Source organism: Homarus americanus, unplaced genomic scaffold (genome assembly GCF_018991925.1).
Source record: "Homarus americanus isolate GMGI-L3 unplaced genomic scaffold, GMGI_Hamer_2.0 scaffold30231, whole genome shotgun sequence".
Taxonomy (NCBI): Eukaryota; Metazoa; Arthropoda; class Malacostraca; order Decapoda; family Nephropidae; genus Homarus; species Homarus americanus.
The window spans coordinates 999,272-1,017,799 of record NW_024756966.1 but is presented as its reverse complement, the minus strand read 5'-3'; positions in this window follow the sequence as shown (position 1 = coordinate 1,017,799).

Genomic DNA, 18,528 nt, shown 5'->3' with positions numbered 1-18,528 from the left:
CAGTATATATAGCTATAGAAAGTCAAATCCAATACAAAGATATAGCATACACGTCTATAATCATATATCTGGCTATAATCTTCATATAACCAAGATAGCAAAAACAAGTCCGGTGATTGATATCTTGTTTACATCTTATGGGAAACTTTAATGTATGATAGCGTCTCAGATGATGATAACATATTGGATAATTATCTCACTACACATTCAGTAAAAATCATCCTGACTACACATTCAATAAGGTCACCTTCCCTTATCCCTAGTCTCCTCTATTCCCTTCAATCCGCCTCCCCCTCCCTTCCCATCCCTCACTCCCTAAACACACAAGATGATGGACATAATGAAACAATACATACATACATACATACATACATACATACATACATACATACATACATACACCTTTTAAACAGACATACAGTAAATAGAACACGGAAATGCCAATCCCTCATTAATAATATTTGCATACAGCAGCCACCAGGGGAAATATGTATTGATATCATCCTCGTTTCGTTATTTTCTGCCGTCTGTCCGTATGTCAGGGGGAATATTGCCCTTATCTTGACCACCAAGCTAGGGTAAATATTCCTGGGACACAATATTCATGAAGACTTGTGGAGTATTCTCACTACCAGCTAAGATCTTCCTTTGATTGATGAGATTATTTTCATAATCTGGGATGATAAAAAAAAAATTGTGAAGTGTGTGAGTGTGTGATGTAGTGTGTGATGGTGATGATGATGATGATGATGATGATGATGATGATGATGATGATGATAAATAATAATAACACCTATGAACTTACATGTCAAAAGAGAGAGAGAGAGAGAGAGAGAGAGAGAGAGAGAGATAGATAGACACTGATTTTCAAGCATTTCATTTAGCAACCTTAATAATTTTTTTTTTTTGGGGGGGGGGAGAAATTTACTTCCCATTCTGCCCACGGGCTGTCCAGTCGTGTCACCTAACTCTACCCCTCCACCTCTCCCCTAAACCATACCCCCTCCCTACCCCTCCCTCACCCCCTCACCCATACAACCCCCCAATTTATAGACTCCCACTATCAGATTGCTACAGGAGGCTGGTGCTGGCCACGGTAGGCTCGGACCCTACAGGAACGTCTACATTTCTATGCTTATTACTCTCCTGCCATTATTAATAGATGGTTGAGGGGAGGGGATGGTAGGGGGGGAGGGGGATGATGGGGAGGATGGTAGAGAGGGATGATAGGGAAGGGGATGGGGGGAGGATGGTAGGAGGGATGATAGGGGAGGATGGTGGGGAAGGAGGGATGGTAGGGGGGAGGGATGGTACAGGGAAGGGGATGGTAGGGGGGAGGGGGAAAGGGACACATCAACACCATTTTCTGTCCAGCTAAGTATATTTTCTCTGCCTCTCTCTCCACCTAACCATATCCTATAGTTATATCATATTCTATAGGCCTATTATATCGAGTTATATTATTCTTATAGAAATGTTGATGTTGTTTATATATGTATTGAATGTGGTAATATACATATACTAACACATACACTCTTTAACACACTCTAATACATCCACACACACTCACTAATACACCCAACACACACTCACACGCACCCACTAACACACACACACACACACACAAACACACCCAATCAATAGTAATGTGTGGAGAGAGAGAGAGAGAGAGAGAGAGAGAGAGAGAGAGAGAGAGAGCACACAAACACTCGTATGTACTACAAGCACCAGCTCCTCCTCCTCCTCCCTCCTCCTCCTCCTCCTCCTCCTCCTCCTCTTACGCTACTCCTCCTCCTCCCTCCTCCCCTAAACATTAACAATGACTTCACTTTTTTTCACTCCTCCCACCTCGCAACATGAGCACTAATTTCTTCCTCTATCGCAAACAAACACCTCTCTCGTAACACTAGCTCCTCCTCCTCCCCCTTCCCTACATATAATAATCTCTTCCTTCTCCTCCCTTCACAACATAAGCACCTTTTTTTTTCTCCTCCTCCTCCTCCTCCCTCACTAAACATTATCAATAGCCTTCTTCCTCACTCCCTCTTCGCAACACATTAGCAGCACCTACTCCTCTCCTCATCCTCCCTTCTTCCCCCTCCTCCCTCCACAATCCCTGAACAAAAAACGTCTGAGGGAAAGAGTATTTACATCTTAGTTCCCCCGAGAGATCTGGACAAAATGCACACACACACACACACACACACACACACACACACACACACACACACACACACAAGCACCTATGTCGTTCCCTTAATTCTTACTTATTCAGGCACGTCTCTTGGAGTTCCATTGGTCAAGGAGCACAGCGACCGAGAGAGGCTAGCAACCCTTGCTGGTGTTCGGGGAGAGGTCGGGAGAGGGGTTGGTGGCAGGAGGAGGAAGGTTGGTGGTGGTGGTAAGGAGGTTGTTGGTGGTGGGTAGTAGAGGTGGTGTCGTAGGGTGGTGGTGGTAGTAGTAGGGGGGTAGTCGTAGGTGGTGGTAGTCGTAGGTGGTAGTCGGGGTGGTAGTAGTAGGGTGGGGGTAGTCGTAGGGTGGGGGTAGTCGTAGGTGGTGATAGTCGTAGGGTGGGGTAATGTAGGGTGGTGGTAGTCGTAGGGTGGGGTGTAGGGGTGGGGGTAGTCGTAGGGGTGGGGGTAGTCGTAGGGGTGGGGGGTAGTCGTAGGGTGGTGGTAGTAGTAGGGTGAGGTGGTGGTGGGGGTAGTTTGGGTGGTGGTAGTTTGGGAGGGTGGTAGTAGGTGGGTGGGGGTAGTCGTAGGGTGGTGGTAGTAGGTGGTGGTAGTCGGGGTGGTGGTAGTCGTAGGTGGTGGTGGTAGTAGGGTAGGGTAGTCATAGGTGGTGGTAGTAGGTAATGGTCAGTGAGTACAGTTGACATAAGAGTAACAACAGAAACAATGGCCAGGTAGGTGAGGAAGGAAGAGGCAGAGAGAGTAGGAGGGTAACAAGAAAGGGAGAGTAGGAATGGAGGGAGGAAGGGTATGAAAGCACTGACTAACATAACCCGGGTTTAATCTACCACACCAAGTTATCTCTGTGAATTTTTCCCCACTTTGTTTACACCCGGGTTTTAGATCAAGGTAGGTGGTCGAACTGATAGTGTCCTTCAGGCAGGTGTGTGTGTACTAATTGTTTTCCTTGGGAGACTTACTAAGGCTCACCTGAAGATTAGGCCTCCCTCCTCCCCCTTACTCCCCCTCCTACCTTCCCCCTACTCTTACTCCCCCTCCTACCCTTCCCCCCCTACCCCCCTACTCCACCTTGTTTATTTCACCTGATGATCAAACTCTCTAATGCTCTACCTGGGGTGAGTTATCTTAGCTTAGGTTAGGTTAAGAAACTACACAAAACATAAACTAATTAAAACAAACAAACAAATGTAAACACTATATACAAACAAATAAACACAAACAACACACAAGGCGATTAATAAATACAGGTTATGTCATAGTCTTAAGTCATCACTCATTTCCTCACGTCTGCTATGTGTGTGTGTGTGTGTGTGTGTGTGTGTGTGTGTGTGTGTGTGTGTGTGTGTGTGTGTGTGTGTGTGTGTGTGTGTGCGGGTAATCCGCACATACTACCAAATCGCTGTTTATCCATTAAGATGTGTGTCTACAGTTCAGTAAACACTCAAGTGGTCTTCGAGTTTATCCCAAATAGATGACTTTACAATATTTAAAATAAACTATTAAAACTTTATCTGATAATAATAATAATAATAATAATAATAACACACATAAATAATAATAATAATAATAATAATAATAAAACACCTCCTCCACTAATCTTCTTTCTCATAATATATTCACTAATACACAAAGTTAACACACCATAACAAAAGCTATCACAGGTAACTTCTACCTGAGACACACACACCTGAAGTTAACACAGGGTGGAGGGGGTCATGTTACCTGGAGCAGACACAGTGATTAGAGGGAGGAGGTTACTTAAAATGTTACTGTACAGGTAACTTGACTTGAAGTAATTAGTCCCCCCAATATTTTTACCTCCAACACCCCCCCACATCATACAATACCCTCCCCTTTCCCTCCAACACCCTTCCTTAAATACCATACACACAAACTAGACATCTCTTCACCCTACCTCACACCATCCTCCTCCCCTCCCTCTTTCTCCCCCATACACCACAATCCCCATGATCCCAGCCTCCCCTCACCACACCCCACCCTCCCTCATCCCCTACATCCTCATTTTTACTACTTCTTACACCCTCCCTCCTCCTCCTCCTCCTCCTCTTCAGCGTCTCCTGGTTAACCGAAAGACACGACTTGGGATCCAGATTGGTCTACACCACACGCCCTGACTTTTGGCACGAGTCCGTTATCTCTCTCTCTCTTTCTGTTTTAACCGGGCTTATTCACCACCATTATGTTTTAATCTGGGACTTGCAGGTAAAAGACAAATTATCTTATGTTATGTCTGGCATCTTAAGACTCAAACCTTCCCCTCCCCACCTTCCACCTTCCCTCCCCCACCTCCCTCACCCTCACCTGAGAACTGCCGGGCCAACCAAAGGAACAAATGGCGTCTCCAACCCTATTTACAGTCGTATGCAAATGACCCACGAAAACAGATTGTCTTCGCTATATATATTTTTACACCCCGGGGTTTTCCCTTGAGCGAAGTGGTGATACTCATCGGTGAGGTCTCTACGGGCGAGATTCATCACCAGGTGAGTATGGACAATCGGCTCTACGGTTGAGGGTGTTATAGCACTATAATAAGGGGAATATTGTCTCCATGGGCGAGTGTAGCGGTTCTGGGTAAAGCATTAGCGAAAATTTTCAGCATTTTTACACGTGGATGATTCCGAGCATTGTTTGGCATTGGTTACGTCTTAGTGACCCTCCTCCTCCTCCCCACCCCCCCTCCTCTAACCCCCCTCCTCACCCCACCCCTCACCCCACCCTTCCCCCCACCCTCCTCTAACCCTCCTCCCCAACTCCTCTAACCACCCTCTAACCCCTCCTCTAACCCCCCTCCTCTAACCCCCTCCTCACCCCACCCTTCTCCCCCACCCCTCCTAACCCTCCTCTAACCTCCTCTAACACCTCCTCCCCCCCTCCCCCCCACTCCTTCCAACACCCCACCCCCCACCCCAGGATCACTATAATGATACACACTGTTCTTGGGTTTCAGTATAGCTTGGGTAGGGAGAAGAATGATCGTCAGTATTTATTCAGGTTTTAAAAGGTTTCAGTAGGGTTCAGTATCATAAGACTTGGGGTTCAGTGGGCATCATTATCAATATAGAGGTTTCAGTATAAAGAGGTTTCAGTATAAGGAGGTTTCAGTATAAAGAGGTTTCAGTATAAGTTTCAGTATATGGAGGCATCTCAGCCTATAGCCCCCTCCTAGACGTCTATGTTGTCCTAGCATTCATCACCTCCACCTAGCGTGTTATCCTAGGCATTACGGGCAGGCCAACTGTTCCTCCAAGTGTGTGTGTGTGTGTGTGTCAGTCAACGAGGTATTTCAGATGCCATATTTACACATCTGTCAGTCTCCTTTCCTGTCGTGACTATTACAGCTGTGCCGAAGTGTTCATGTGTATGTACTGTATAATAATAATAATAATAATAATAATAATAATAATAATAATAATAATAATAATAATAATAATAATAATAATAACCTAATTACAGGTAATTTTATAAAAAAAATCAAGTAAATTTGTAGGTAAGAATTTTCAGTCTATTTTTATAATTATTTTTTATCTTAATTATAATATAGAAATTCTTTATTAATTTCATATATGTAAATTAGACACAGGAAAAAATTATGTGGTAAATATCATATCAAGAATTAAAGTCGACATTCCTTACCATCTCTATTTTATTTTCATCCTTTTTTGATATTTTGCTGTATCAATTTAAATTAATATAATATACACCACCTTTTTGTATATAGAACAACGTTAAAAATAGAAACCTTCACACATTCCCTTGCAACTAAACTTAATCTCTGACTTCTATTCTTACGAGAAAGATTTTTACATGTAAATTAGTTTCGACAGGTAAAGACGCACAGGACAGGTGGTGGGAGAGTCATTTAGTTTAAGCAGTGTTCATTATGTTTCATTCAAACACTCAACACATTCATTAACCTCTTACAACCATGAAACAGAGTGAGTGTGTGTGTCTTAGGAGGAGGGGAAGGGGAAGGAGGGGAGGAGGGGGGGGAGGGGGAGGAAGGAGGATGGAAGAAATTTATCCTTGTCGGAATAAATTTGAACTTTTTTTTCCCCGACTATCCACGCATTCAGGAAAAATCTTACGACGGGGTGTTTTTGCTTGGGCAGTTATTCAGATAATCCTGTGAAAACACCTAATTTTCTGTATTTTTGGATCTTTTTTTTTTTTTTTGGTGTCGTTTTGGGAGGATTGTAACACCTGTTTATTCACAACAGGTAGAGTATTACTGAGAGGGTAGAGTTAGTTTACTTTATGTCTAGAGATAAACCCCATACAAGTAAGTCATATGGGGTATGTGTATTTAAGACTTTACACTCCCACACACACAACACGGAACTTCACAGCGGCTACAAAGAAACACTCGAGTGGGATTTCAAGGATTTAAGATTAGGATTTGGGGCTAACGTTAATAGCTGTTTATCTGTGAACAATCGGGTAGGGAATTGGTTAGCGCCTGCCGTCACCATCTCAGTCAGGCGAAGAATTTTGCCCATACTTGTGACTCGTTCAGCTAATACCCTCAAAGTCCTGGCGCACTCTGTAAATGATATTCATGTGTGGTGTGTGTGTGTGTGTGTGTGTGTGTGTGTGTGTGTGGTTTGTGTGTGTCTGTCTGTGTGTGAGGGGGTTGGAAGGGATGGTGGTGGGGATGTGTGGGGGATGTGTGTGGGAGCGAGTTGTGTGTGTGTGTGTGTGTGTGTGGTGTGTGTGTGTGTGTGTGAGTGCTCTACACATGAACATTGTGCACATGTGTGTAAGTGGTGTAAGTGTACACAATAAAAACTAAGTATATTTATTATGTTCCTTTGTGTAGATACATTGCGTGTTCTGTACAAAGTCTGTCTGTCTGTCTGTGTATCTATCTCTCTGTCTGTCTCTGTCTGTGTCTGTCATTTTTAACCCAAATTCTGTTCGAACAAGAATTCCCTCAAGAACACCTCTACCACACATTAAACCACAAATCATTCAGTACATTTTTCCACTTTAAACAAGACGCATTAAACAGAAGAATTTTATATCAAATTTAATTCCTTTTTCTAGTTATAAATTTCCGAACTTCCAGCTTTTAGGGAAATATTTCTCAACCACAAATTATGGAAAAATCTCCCTAAATTCTAATAGTAAACATAAATCCTAAATTCTTATACGAAAATCTCCCCAAGTATACACAATATAACTCATATTCTCTAGGTTATATGGATTTATATATCAAAATATTATATATATCCTTCATGTAAATAAACCATCATATATGTAACCATGCCATTTCCAATAGTAAATAAATAATGAACAACATCGTGCATATAAGGTTGCATTGTGCATGACGTTGCCTCTCTCTTCCCTTCCTCCCTGACCCTCCACCAGCCGCGTGTTTTCCCTCTCAGCTGTTATGCGTTCGACACCTCGCGCCGTGACCGTGGGATCAATGTCTTCCACAAGTCGACGTAAAAGTTGCGCTCATGGGTTTGTGACACGCGATCCTTCTCCCGTACTAACCATCGACCACAGTTTGACGACTATAACGCTATAACTTTCTTCATACTTCAAATATTCGCTCAAAAACATTCGTAATATTGCTAAAATTGCGTAAATATTGACTTACTGAGACTAAAATATATATTAGAATAAATTATATAAGGACTACGAAGAACAACAGGAAGTTACGTTGAATAAAAGAAACTGTTGGTTTTATTTCGTTATATGAGGCTGCTCTTGTTTCCTATGTGAGAATTATATACAGGTATTTGGATAAACCAAAAAAAATTTAAAATAATCCCAAAATTATTTCATATAAATAGAGAGATTTTTATTATTATTTTTGTGTATCTATTATTCATTGTCGTTTTATTAACTAATACTATTATTACGATGGTCGTTTTATAATTATCACCACTAAATGTCGTTTTGGGTAATTACCATAACTTTATTTAAAATTATCATCACTACTTTTACAATAATTATCACCCTAAGTGACATTCTTATTACCATTATCAATTAAACTGTTTTTCATTCTAACATCAGATACAATGATAACGATTTTGTTTTTAAACTTAAATTATTCCCGAGCGAAATTATGGTGTCAGTTAATGGTAGTTGGCACCCATCAAGCCGCCAGGTGCCGAGAATTTGTGGTGGTGGTGGTGGTGTGGAGGGATTAAAAAGGCATTATTCTTATGGCACTCTTTACCACAGTGCCAAAGACGTCTATATGCAAAGTGGTGCCGCCGTCTCCCACCCCCCTACCGTCACCCCGTCTCTTGACAGTGCCAGCTCTCTCTCTCTCTCTCTCTCTCATCTACCTTTTCCCAGTTATTCTCTCCGTCTCTCTTTTATCTCCCAGTCTCTCATCCTCTTATCTCCCCCCTTTCTACCCCTTCCCCTCCCTTCTCCCATCTGTTCTCCTCCTCCCCTATTCTTTTTGTCTTCATCTCCTCCCCTTTCCTTCTCTTCCTTCCCTCCTGAACCCCCATCACCATCTGTCGAGCCATCTATTGCGTCAGCTGGCTTATCCTGGGCTTCCGACCATCTGACCTCACGTTTGTTGAGCCATCTGTGAAGTCCAATACCGCACCAGCTGCTGTACCGTCAGTTACACCAGCTGCTGTACCCTTTTTAATGTACCATCTGTCACGTATTGCTTACTGTACCATCTGAGGGGCCTCGTGTTCCACCATCTGAGAGGCCAAGTACCGCACCATCTGTTGTACCATTTACTGTACCGCAATGAACACAAAGCACCGATTTAGTTACTGTACCGTCTACCACACATCTACCGCACCACCGTCTATGTTTATGCCCTCTCCTTCTCCTCCTCCTCCCCCTTCTCTTTATCCTCCTCCTTCTTCTTCTTCTTCTTCCCATCTCCATCCTTCCTCTTTCACCTCAACCTCTTCTCCTCCTCCACCCTCTCCCCACCCACCTCTCCCACCCCCTGCTGCCATTTTTAATCTTTTCTGCCATTTACGAGAGCCTTTCATTGTCTTGAAAATATAATCAGAAAAAGACTTATTCCTCAGGTCAAAAACTTTTTCTTCTGCCATCTTCAGGAATTTAAAGATCTAACAGTGGAAAATTTTCTCCTAATTCCAACTAAAATTACCTTTTTTCCCCATTTCATAAAAATGTAAATAACTTTTTTTCCTTATTATATTTTGGATTACATTATCTGTTGGGTTTTATTTATTTATTTTACATTACAATTACCTGTGGATTTTTCTATAGTATATAAATTACCTTTTATGATGTAATGTACAAATAAACATGTAACTGAAACAAACACAAACACACAGAACAAACAAAAGATATAACCCAAAACACAAAATAAAAACAACACACCCAAACAAACACACCCAAACAAAACACAAACAAAACAAATAATACATATCCAAACACACACAAACATTACACACCTAAACAAACACAACCAAACACAAAACAAACAATACACTAAACTTATTTAAAACAGTACAAACAACAATAATTACACCGCCCCCGTCAATTTGGGAGCAGTAATTCCCAAACTCCTCAAATGCCAAATCAATTTACGCCATTACGGGTCAATTATCATCAGGTGCGGCAGTCATTTACAACTTCCTAATTACACAGGTATCTCACAGGTAACCTAAATGTAATTTTCTTACTAAGCACCTAATTTGGTTTCTTAATTCTCATCTACTGGCTAAAGTTAAGTAATTGGTGGATAATGGGATACGGTAAATGAGGGAGAAATAGGTAAGGTTTAATAGGTGTGTGAATTAGGAAATCAATAATTGGATAAAAGTGAAATTTGTTTATAAATGATAGTGATATACGTTTTATTAAATCTAAGGTAAGGTAAGGTAAGGTAAGGTAAGGTCAGGTTAGGTCAGGTCAGGTCAGGTAAGGTCAGGTAAGGTAAGGTAAGGTAAGGTAAGATTAGGTTAGGTCAGGCATGATTAGGCTGTGATAACACTTGGGTGGTTAATCTTCAGGTGATATAAGGTTGAACGAGGAAGGTGGGGGTAGGGGGGGGGTGAGGGAGGACCAATCACCATACAGGTAACCCGTTGAAACAATAACCCTAAACTCTCTACCTGTATTAAGTGAGTCTCAGGTGAGCGGTACAAGCAAGTAGGTGTTCCAGGTAGTGAGTCATTTTTCATAGGCACGTCAACCTCAAACCCTCTCTCATCACCGCCCCCCACCGCCCCCCACCCCCTCCCTCACCCTACTAACGACCCCCTCCAGCATGACCCTTCCCCCTCACCAACGACAAGGGCAAGTGTAATCATTAATAGCTCATCAAAGGCCCCTTAAATACTCTTAGGAACCTCTTAGCCGTTCTTAGAAACCCTTAACAGTCTTTACAAGCCCCTCAGTTGTTCTTAAAACCCCTCATCAGGTGTCTTAGAACCCTTTACTTGCTATTAGAAACCCCTTAACTAGTTATAGAAACCCATTTAGCTATTTTATACTAAAATTAATATATCCATTATGAGTCTATTCGATTATAACTCGTAGCAAAAAGATGAACACACTCGTAGACACACACAAGGTCTATCTATCTACAATCAGTCTATCTATCTATCTATTGAAGAGAGTGGAAGAATCGCCGCCCGGTTACCTAGGCCTACTTAAAATTGCATAGGCATAATGATGGATTGGGAAGGTGAGGGAAGGGTCAGAGGGGGGCGGGAGGGGTGTACGGGGGGGAGGGAGGGAGAAGGGGAGGGAGGGAGAAGGGAAGGGCAGGGTTATGGTCCCCCACCCCCCCCCCTCCTCCTCCTTCCTGTTAGCTTGATTGACTCCAGCAACCATCTACCAATCTCCCTCATCAATTAACTAATCTCTTATATAGTTTTTTCATCTAATCACCTATCGAGAACCTAATCTTTTACACTATCTCCCCCATACCATCTCTAATCACATGGATAACCTAACCATTTTGACCTTTCCAATCTGTCACGAATCACATATCAAAAACCCAATCACTTAATTTTATATCCCCCCTCCAGGAGCATCAATAACCAATCATTTAGTTTTTCAATCACAAACAAAATATCAGATTTCTGTATAATTTTTGGTTACGTTTTGTTAACCTAAATAAATTTATCAACCTGACTGGTGGAATTTTATCACGAGTAAGGGATTTTTTGTTCTTCATAAGTGTGATTTAAACTCATGAGGACTATAGTTCGATTCGATTGTTCTTAAGGTTAATTAAGGTAAGCAATACCTCACCTGTACAAAGAAAACGTCAGGTAAAAAGACACACAGATACACACGTACGTACACACACACACACGTACGTACACACACACACACACGTACGTACACACACACCAAATAAGTACACGCACACACACACACAAAAAAACTTAAATGTAAAATCACAACCAGGATGCAAAATTAGAAATTAATTTGCACTAACAGGGTCGTTCCCGAGCGTGCAAATAAAAAAAATATATAAAAAAATCTTTATGAAACTCTGACCACAGAACGTTTGCAACCAGAGAGGCGGCGAGGGAGTGAACACAGAAAACGTTCCCTCGACGTCGCCTCTCTACCACCTGACCCCCCTCTCCCCCTGCTGAATGTGTCCCCTTATTTTTTTCCCCGCCAGCACGCGTGTCGATACGTCGGTGGTCGATACTTGCCGAATTTAATGAAGATAATTAAAATTATCTCCGTACACATCTGGAGACAGCGAAAAATACGCACCAGCCGACAGGAATGATGTATGGCACTGTTGGCTCTTGCGGTGGGTAGCACTTACCTGTAAAATAGAGAGAGGGAAAAAATTTAGCATGCTGGTGACGTCAGAACTGCCACCCACTGAAAACATCTACATATTTACCTCCGTGAATTAACTAATAAACAGACAAAATTATTATAATATATATACATACAGTAAGTGAATTTATTAATACAATAATCAATGTATAAATAAATGAACAAGTCAATTTATATTAAAAAATTATATGTTATAAAATTTTATTTATAAAATAATATATGAAGAAACAGACAAACCAGATTTATTAAAGTATATATGACCAATGAATTTATTAATACACTGGCAATAATTAATACAGCAGAGGAACAAACATACAGGTAAATTTATTAAGATGTATGAGGTGTATAAATTCCTTGGTATAATAATCGTGAACCTAACCTAAACTAATGCAACATGACCTCCCCTCAGTCCTACAGGTGTTATTGGTGACCTTTGACCTCTGTAAAATGGTCAAATAATCAAATACAGTTCTGTAAGGTTATCTGTGTTTCAGGTAGAATGGCCAAGGAACAACGGAACGATAGAATGAAATAAACCAAACAAACTAAACCATCTCACTCAAGCTAATAAACCAAAGAAGAAAAAAAATATATCCAAGATGGCTTCAAATCACACCTGAGACTCTACCTGTACTTAGATACGATCGTTTAATAACTACCATCACAACACCATCCCCCCACCACCCTCTCTCTCTCTCTCACACACACACACACAGAGAAGCTTGGGTAGGTCGAGCACAGACAAACACACAGAAAGACAGACATGTGTGTGTGTGTGTGTGTGTGTGTGTGTGTGTGTGTGTGTTCTTATGTCCTTCGTTAAGTCCTCTTGTCCAGCTCCTCCGCGTTAATCCAATCTCACCCAAAACCGCAGACTCCCCCTCCCCCTATCTCTCCCCCTACCACCACCGCCTCCTGATTGTCCGCCGCCCGGGAACAAGGTCCTCTTGTTCCCTGTAATTCCCTCTAACTCCTCAACGGTAGAGATCCTTAGGGAGGTATCCTTGCCACGTAGGAACTGTCCACACTTGCCTCCTTCCTCCTACCCTGCTACAAAATGGCCGCGTGGATTACTAATTGTTTTTTAATTACCCGATGATAACTATTTTGCGGGGGTCGGGGGGGGTCGGGGGGCGGGGTGGTGGTGGTTGGGGGTGAGAGTAGATCACGTGAAGATTAACCACCCTAAAACCTAACTTAACCCCACCAGGTAGTGTTAGGGTGTTTAATCTGAAGGTGAAATAAACTAAGGTGCCTAATGTTCACGTGAGAAATGATCATCTTAAGGTATGTATTATAACCAACAAAATCACCTGGACGACAATATTTACCTTTACCTATGAGGGTGGGAGGGGGGGTAGGGGTGAGGTTGAGGTACCATTAGGGGAGGGGCGTGGGGGAGTTGGGGGGGTTAGAAAGGAGGTGGGGGGTGTGGGGGTAGCTGTGGGAAAACCTTCTAATCTCATTACCCAACGAGACGAAGCAAGTCCTGAAAATCTCGACCCGCTACCTTCATCCCCCTCCCACTACCTTCGCGCCCCCTCTTACCTGATCCCTCACCCCTCTACCATCTCCCCCTTCCCCCTCCCCACAGAGCCCACCTTTTGTGTCCTTCTAGCGCGGAACTATAGACGCATGATACCGCTATTGTCAAAGGCCCTCTGAAATAAGTCTCTCTTGTACTGAGACTTCTTTCAAAAGTCTCTGCCCTCGTCATTATGGTTTAAAGATTGTGAGCTGGACTGTGTGTGTGTGTGTGTGTGTGTGTCTGTGTGTGTGTGTTTGTTTGTCGCTACATCAGCCAGCCACCACACAATCCTCTACTTAGACTGGATATTTTCTCCGTATATTTCACTGACTCTTTATGGATAACAACAATGACTCCCATACAGACAGACAGAGACACCCTCCTACGGTACGCCATCCCCTAACACAAACGTTCCCTCATCACCCCCCCATACACACACACTCCCACACCGCCCCCACACAAACCATCCCCCCACACATCTTTCCCACACCACACCCACACAAACTCTCCCCAATCCCCCCCCACACAAACACCTTATACTAAACGTCACCTAACACCCTCCTTAAAGAAATCACGGAAGCACTACGGTACGATATATTGGTGTAAGAACTCTGGCACCACGAGTAAACAGAACCAATTGGCACCTCCCCAGTGTGTTGCCATGGTAATATCAGTACACCCGTGGCACCGCTTATGTTAATGAGGCCAAGATTTCTTATATGGCACTATTACCACTACCAACCGTAAGAATAAAAATACTATGGGAATTTAGAGTCTGTGTGGGAGTGTTTGTGTGGTGTTTTATTTCCTGGTGTGTGTATGTGTGTGTGTGTGTTAGGTTAGGTTAGGTTAGTAGGCAACTGTGTTTAGGTTTGGATCCTCATAAGGTAATGATGAGTCACTAAGCAAGGTATTTCCTGTTTATATGACATAGGTGACACAGGAAGCGATGATGATTGAAGAATGGAAGAGAGAGAGAGAGAGAGGTAGAGAAAGAGAGAGAAACGAGACACACAAGATTAACAAATGACACAGACACAGACAGACACAGACAGACCAACAGACATAAAACAGGGGATAAAAGCACTGTAGTCGTTAATTAGCCTCAGCACTACACAAACATCCCAGCCGACAAAATGTAAACACGAAACAGTAAGACACGCTTGAGTATTCTATCTCAGGCTATAGGTTTCCAAGAAGCTGCCCTGGCGTCCCCCCTGCCTCTTCCTTCTCCTGCCTCCTCCTCCTCCGCTTCTTCTTCTAACTCCTCACCTCCCCCCTTTTCTTCCTCCTCACCTTTACCACCTTTCTCCTCCATCTCTTCTCCTCACCATCCTCTACCTCTCCATCCTCCTCCTCCACTTCTTCCTCCTCCTCCTCCTTCTTTCCCGCCTCCACTTCGCCCTCCTCTTCCTCTACTCTTCCTCTTCCTCCCTTTCTTCTTCCTTTGCCTCGTCTTCTTCTTCCTCCACCTCCTCCTCTCTCACATGTAAACAAATCGTGGTGGAAGATGTTTTAAAACGAGAGTTAATGTTGGAAGGCGAGACTGTTGATGTGTTCTGCTTTCTACCGTATTTTCTATGTACTTCTGTGTAACTTCTGTCTACTTTAGATGTGTTATTTCCTTCTATGTAGCTCTGATGTGCCTTTCCCCTAACCCAACGCAACCTAACCAAAGAAATTACCAAGTGTTTCATCAGTGTACACCCAACATTTCCAGATAGTGTGTGTGTGTGTGTTGTGTGTGTGTGTGTGTGTGTGTCTGTGTGTGTGTGTGTGTGTGTGTGTGTGTGTGTGTGTGTGTGTGTGTGTGTGTGTGTGTGTTGTGTGTGTTGTGTGTGTGTGTGTGTCTGTGTGTGTGTTGTGTGTGTGTGTGTCTGTGTGTGTGTTGTGTGTGTGTGTGTGGAGGGATAATCTCACTTTACGCCACACACCAACTGTGATCCTGAGCCAAGAAAATTAATTCCTTACAAGATGAAGGAGATCCTCTGGTGATATATAATGCAATTAAGATACAACCTCAGTGGCCGGGTGATAGGACGCCATCTGACTCTTGTAGAATTAGGTTTACGACGAAGAAAATTTAAAAAAAAAAAGGGAAGAAATGGTTGTAGAAATAAGAACAGAAATGAAATGTGGTGAATTTAGTTTGTTGTCAAGTAATTAATTAGAGGTGTTAAAAGTATGTTAAAGTGTATAGTTTGTTTGTTTGTTTGTTTGTTGGTAAGGATAAATGGCATTAAATAAATATAGAATAAATTGATTTAATGTAAAATTTCGTATACAAAGGTGTAAAGTTAGGTCTTTTGACAGGAAAAGTTTAATTATTAAAGACTAATGAGCAAAAAATATATCAATTTAATTTTGCGACGGAAAAAATCCTAATATTAAATTTCCAACGAAATAATATTAATAAACCCTACAAAAGCGAGCAAAAAAATCCTTAGCGAGCAAAAAAAAAAAAACTATAAACCTTGGCGAGCAAAAACTAAAAAAAAAAAACTAGCTAACGAGCCCAAAAAACAAAAACACTAAAACCTAAAATTAACTTTCCAACAAAACCAAAAGCCACACCTGAGCTCGGCGAGGTATAATGGCGAGATAAAACAACAGGTAACATCACCTTGTTGCCAATTAACAAACACTGATGCACCTTGACAGTCTAAAAGGGATTATGCTAATGAGATTTTAATTTACAGCAACCATAGGAAGAAACTCCTACTCCTCCTTCCTACTTTTCCTACTCCTAACTCTTCCTGCTGCTGCTACTACTACTCCTTTTCCTCCTCTTCCAACTCCTCCTAAATTTTCCTCCTCTTCCTGCTTCTTCTCCTCCTCCTCTTAACTCCACCTGCTACCCTTCCCCCTCTAATTCTCCTCCTCTTCCTAACCCTCCCTGCTACTCCTACTTCTCTTCCTCCACCTGTTCCTTGTCCTCCTATTTCTCTTCCTCCTCCTTCTTACTCTTTTTCCTCCTCCTTCTCCCAGGGGCAATTTCCGGGTACTATTGTGTACATGTAAGTAGCGCCGGGTCGTACTCTTTACCGCATTACATTGACAGGTAGGTGGAAAGACAGGTAGATAGGTAGACAGGTAGATGTGTAGACAGGTAGATAGGTAGACAGGTAGATAGGTAGACAGGTAGACAGGTAGATGCGTAGACAGGTTGATAGGTAAACAGGTAGATGTGTAGACAGGTAGATAGGTAGAGACAAAGAAATAATGAGGAAGTAAGATAGAAAAAAAGACTAACTTACAGAGGATTACATATTAGGTATTGGAGCGTCACTGTACCTAGTTGTGTTAAGAGCTGTGTTGGATGCAGTATACATAGGTAGGCATATACATGTATTCGACTGCACAAATGTATATGCACACACAGATATACACAATAAATACAAACATGCACACATACACAACCCCCCCACACCCCCCTCCCAAACACCCCCCCCATCCCCCCACACACACCATAAAACATCAGGCAAGACCTAACAACCACACGGTAGACTAAACAAGACACTTAACCTCCTCTAAGCCAGTTTAACATTCAAATTATAAGCCGGGTTGTTATCTGAGGGAATTAGCAGTTGTCTCTAATTAAAACAACAGCATTATGACCCCTCCAGCCGACCATTATGATAATGAGAGCTGGATTTTGGCTATGTCGGTGTGAATTAGTTAAAAGAGGGGTGAGGGAGGGTCGGTGAAGAGGTGTTGGTGGTGGTAAGGTGTTGGAGAGAGGTGTTTGAGGTGTTGAAGAGTTGGAGGTGTGGTGTTGGTGGTGGTAAGGTGTTGGAGAAAGGTGTTTGAGGTGGTGAAGAGTTGGAGGTGTGGTGTTGGTGGTGGTAAGGTGTTGGAGAAAGGTGTTTGAGGAGAGTAGTGGTGGTGGTGGTGGTGGGGGGGGGTTAAGTGGTGTTGGAGGTGGTGGTGAGTAGTGGTAGTGGTTGTGGTTGTGGTAGATGGTAGTGGTGATAGTGGTGGTAGATACTGGTTGGTGATAGAAGTAGATGGTATAGTGGTCGAAGGTAAGGAATCACCATGTCCTAAAAGTGATTTAAGGAGATTAAGGTTCCTTTGCGTGTCCTAGGAGGCGGTGAAGGACTTTTAAAGGTGCGGGGGGTCCTAAAGGATGAATTTAAGGCATTAGGGGAGGTGGTGGGTGTCCTAGAAAGAAGATATGGCAGAAGGTAATTTACGAGCCAAGGTTTTCTAAGAATTAGTTATGATTTTACCTTAAATTTTGGTGGTAATCAGGGAGAGGGTACAGACAGGCAGGCAGGCAGACAGACAGACAGACAGACAGACAGACAGATAGACAGACAGACAGACAGACAGACACACAACAATAACAAGAACAAAAACAACAAACCACATGAATACAACTCAAGTTACAACACAGCCAATGGAAACTTTCCTTATTGTCTGCGAAAAACATTACCCTACAGACAGACAGACACACACACACACAGATGGACAGCACCATAATTATACCCCCCTTCACCCCCACCTTTCTACAATTTCGCCAATGGGGGGGGGGGAGAGTGAGGGAGGGGAGGTGTGAGGGTGAGGGGTGAGAGGGGGTGAGAGGGAGAATAACAATAGCTGGGAAATTTGAAGACGACGACTCATGGTAATGCAGTAATGACCTTGACCTTTGACCTCTCGGGGAACCTTAAATTCAATAGTGAAAATCCTCTCTTTAGGGTCAAGGTATACATGCAATATTTTCTTCGGCAGGTCATACAGACATACATACGGACGGAAGGAGGGACGGAAGGACAACTAATACATCAGGTGAATTAAGCTGGGGTGCCTAATCTTCAGGTAATCTAATTAAAATCTCAAAACATAAACAGGTATAGGAGGTAATTAATCCCTAACCAACACCAAAATATTCTCCAAAGGCCTAGACAAATTTACATCAAGTCAATAATTATTTCTTTCGGTGGATACATTAAATTACGTCAACAACCGGAGCAAAGGAGTCTTCCAAAACATGTATTATGACGT